Source organism: Mus caroli, chromosome 3 (assembly GCF_900094665.2).
Source record: "Mus caroli chromosome 3, CAROLI_EIJ_v1.1, whole genome shotgun sequence".
In the NCBI taxonomy this organism is placed as follows: domain Eukaryota; kingdom Metazoa; phylum Chordata; class Mammalia; order Rodentia; family Muridae; genus Mus; species Mus caroli.
Window position 1 is genome coordinate 116,188,007 of NC_034572.1, and position 4,078 is coordinate 116,192,084.

Sequence of the window (4,078 nt, forward strand, 5' to 3'; positions counted from 1 at the left end):
TCATTCAAATCAGAATGGCTCTTATAAGAAAAGAAACAACAAATGCTGACAATTATATGGGGGGGAATAGAATTTGAGTTCTCATGATGAGCCTGTAAATTTCTCCAGCCACTATGAAAATCATTCCAGAAACTAGAAATAGAACTGCCATGAGATACAGATATGCTATTTTTGGATAGATATCCAAAGAATTATAAAGAAACATATCCATGTTTATTGAAGTCCTATTGAAAGTATGCAAAAATCTAGATGTCTACTAAAATATAAATGAAGAAAATGCAATATATATGCACAATGGAGCTTTATTCAGCCATAAGGAATTAAATTATGCCATTTGCTGGAAAATGAGTGCAACTGGAGACCATCATATTAAGTGAAATAAGCCAGATTTGGAAAGACATATGCTTTCATTTGTGAATCCTAGATGGTTCTGTATCTACATTAGCCATATGTTTGCAAGCATGTGGGTATGAGTGTGTGTGTGTTTGCGTGTGTGTTGTGTGCTTTTTAGTTCAGTTCTTTTAGCAGCATCATGGGAGAATGACAGACATTTTACTTTTCAACAATGCATTCTTCAGGGTAGGTGTTTGTCCTATATCACAATTGAACTAACACAGTATAAAGTCACCTCTTTTTCTGTGTCTATAATTATGAAAACCCCTCCCCAAGGGTCCCAGTAGATTCCCTTCCATGACTCCTTAATCAGAAATACATTACACATACTGTTGGCAGGAAGAATGAGATTACCATGATTTTATTAAGAAAACACATGGCCCTCTGGAAGAGGTTAAATCATCCAAGCAAAAACTGATGTTCTGTTGGAAAGTCAGGAGAAGGGAGACGTGGTGGATTTTTATCCAACAGTCATGCAAACTGGGTACAACAACAGGGATTGGCATTTAACAAGTGACCTAAAAGGTGCCTCATCGTTTCCCAGGGGGTTCAGTATACAATTAATTTCTGAAATTACATTTCCCTGGGAGAGTCTGTGATAAGACAGTCTGTGGGTATGAAACAGCAGGAACATGATCGAGAGCTTAAGGAACAGGTCGCAGTTGGAGACAGGCTTGAAGAAGTTGGGGAATTCAGTCCCGGTACCTGTTAGGAGAGAAGTATTCATTATGTGATTCAGGCTGATGGAATCTGAAGCCTTCATCCAGAATGCAGCCATCTCTCTCACAAAAGACCAGTTCCAAGTAATATAATTGCTGGCAAGTAAAATCTGCATTCCTAACCCTGTGTTGTTCTTTGGTCAGCTTAGTCTACAATATGCCTTTTAAAGACCTTACTGGCTTTGCATTCCTCTCATGTTTGCTATGTCTTTGACTCTCTTTGTTCACACATCTATAGTCGATGAATTTTCACTTTTTACCCTTGTCACTGGCAACCCACATGTCTTTGCACTTGGAGGAGTTAAGGAATAGAAGACACTGTAACAACATGGACAGCATATATTCTACCAATAGGACTGGCTGATTCTCTTTGAAACTGATTAATGGCTGTGGCAATGTGGGCTGAGTGAAAATTTCCAATTTCTCAAGACAAACCTGGAGACTTATGCTCACAACGGTATCCAAAACTACTGGGAATTGATTTGAAAAAATGCATGAAACTTTATGAAAACTCCAAGACATACACTTTGATTTGAAGACTACAAGAGCTAATACAGTTTATTTTAAGGGTAAGAATCTAAAATTGAACAAAGTTAATATTCTAAGGGTCCAAGATATGAAGAAACAATTTGTAATGATCACTGGTCCTGTGTGTCATAGCTTTGTATCAGCTTGCAGACAGGGGGAAAGTTTGAGGAAGGAGAAAATCATTGGTTATCAAAGTAACAAGAGCCGTTTGTCTATTTTGACCCTTCTACACTCTAGTCCACCTTCAGTGTGTACCAGTGAAAGAAAGAACAGAAAACTTGACAAGAAAACCCAATGTTCTTGGGAGCTGGCTGATAGTAGAAAAGGTCAGAAAATTCCTATTTCCTTTTCTCAATTATTCCCCAAAGTAATAAAACAAAATGTACTCCAACTATAACTCTGGAAAGCTATTCTGAATTTTCTAAGTGTAACAGAAAGCCTCCCAAGTACATTTCTCTGGTGTGGTTTAAGAGTCTAGAGTAGAAACTGATACTTGCTAATACATATTGGGACTGGGTGTGTTTCAGAGATGGTTTGTCTGGCCTTTCTGTTAGCTTATGCTTTTAGAGTGAGTAATTTAGGATGGATGGGCTCTTTGTGGAATTTCACAACAAATAGTTTGAAGTATTTTGATGCTAAAATTACAGCAGAGCTATTTGTTGATGTTTTCTTATGTTCTAAGGACAGATTTAAACATTTCAACTTCTGAGAATCTGCTTACAGATGGCAGAATGTTTCAAAAAACTGTTATTTGAACAGGAAAGGACAAAGTACTTAAGAATGAATGCCCCAATATACATTAAAGTGGAATTTTCTGTTTTTTTTTTTAATTAGTTGAGTCACATGATGTTTTTCTGGAAGCTGCCTTGTGAAAGGATGTTTTGCTAAAACAGACACATGGGAGTATGTTTTGCCGAAGCAGACACGTGAGATGGTATCTGATGTTTTGCTTGATAGAGCGTGCGATGTTTAGAGAGAGTATAAGTAGAACCACACAGAGTGAAAGGATGCTTTTGCATTGCTGCTGGCCTTCAAAAATCACCAAAGACCTTCTCGAGGGATTCCGGCTGCTTCTTGCTGCTTCTATTGACTCATGTTGATTCCATGGAGCCACTTGATTTCTGCTGGATCAAGACACTGCTACTGATTCGTGTTTGGTGTTTGCTATTGGTTTGGACTGCTGATATCCTGACAACAAAGATTGAAATCACCTCAGAGAACTACTTCTAAACAGGTCCACAATCCTCTCTGTCCTATTAACTATCTTTCTTCTGTGCCTTCAGCGGGTGGGCTAGAATGGAGGTTGAAAGTGTTAAAGAACTCTAAATGAAAGTAGGCTTTAAAAAAAATCTAAGCCTACAATACATGTGTGAGAATCTGTGAAAAATTGCAATCTGGATATGTTGCAATTAAACATAAATAAATAGGAACACAAAGGAACTTAACTAATTAAGTACATTACAATGGTAGTATAGATACTGATGGTTTCTAAATAGAATGAAAAGAATTATTAGCAGTAAACACCATCATGTATCTCTGCCTAAAGGAAATACAACAAAATTTTTTTGAAAAGCTTTTATGTTTTATTTTGTTCCTTTAAATTAATACTTTACGTATTTCTAGAGGATGAGGTGATGTATACATGTACACTAATATTCAAATCAATATTAACATTTTTATCTCCTCAAACACACAGTGTCATCAAGGATTTTAGCATATAGCCTAGACTCCAGTGGTTCCAGCAGATTCGTCTCCTTGGCCTCCCATCCTGATAAGTCAATTAAAGAGATAAGCAGTGGCAAAAAGTAGAAAAACAGAGATGTTTTTCAGTGTGGCCACATTAGAAAGACAAACAAATAAAGTGGTCCAGTGACCTTTAATCTACATCCAGGGTACTGACATGAGGTTTATATTCAAAGAGGTGTGCGTAATTTGGCAGTCGTGGTCAAAGTTTGGTTCCATCCAACACTGAATCATCATTGTCTCTATCCCAGCTTTCAAAGTGATTATTAAAGTCATCTTTTAAGTAGTAAATCTGTTCATCATTGTAATCAACCAGGAGCCCAGTTTTCTATAATATGATTACTTCTACTCTAGGGACATCCTCACCTTAATGAAAAGTTGTTCTCATCTTGGAGGAGATCAATTCTTGAGAGGTTTTGCTCCTTTTGGAATTCAAGGAATCTCAGGGGATAACTTACCTCTGTGATCCCAGCCAAACTACAGAAAGAAAGAAATAAAAAAAAAAAGACTGAGATGAGAAGTCAGAGGGGGAAAAAAAAGAAGCCAGAGTTCCATCTCACCTTAAGTTACCTCCAGTGCAAGTGTACAGTCAACTTTTCTTCTTCCTTCCTTCCTTCCTTCCTTCCTTCCTTCCTTCCTTCCTTCCTTCCTTCCTTCCTTCCTCCCTCCCTCCCTCCCTCCCTTCCTCCCTCCCT

At 37.7% G+C, this 4,078-nt stretch overlaps 1 long non-coding RNA gene across 1 annotated transcript in view; it reads right to left on the reverse strand.

The window, feature by feature from the left end:
* Nucleotides 1–1,012: 1,012 nt before the first annotated feature.
* LOC115030592 overlaps nt 1,013–4,078 on the reverse strand; it is a 3,736-nt gene continuing 670 nt past the window's right edge. Inside the window, exons 2-3 of the long non-coding RNA XR_003836173.1 lie at nt 3,750–3,860; nt 1,013–1,098 (exon numbers count right to left, since the gene is read on the reverse strand). This is a non-coding gene — a long non-coding RNA (uncharacterized LOC115030592). The remainder of the gene's footprint in view (nt 1,099–3,749; nt 3,861–4,078) is intronic.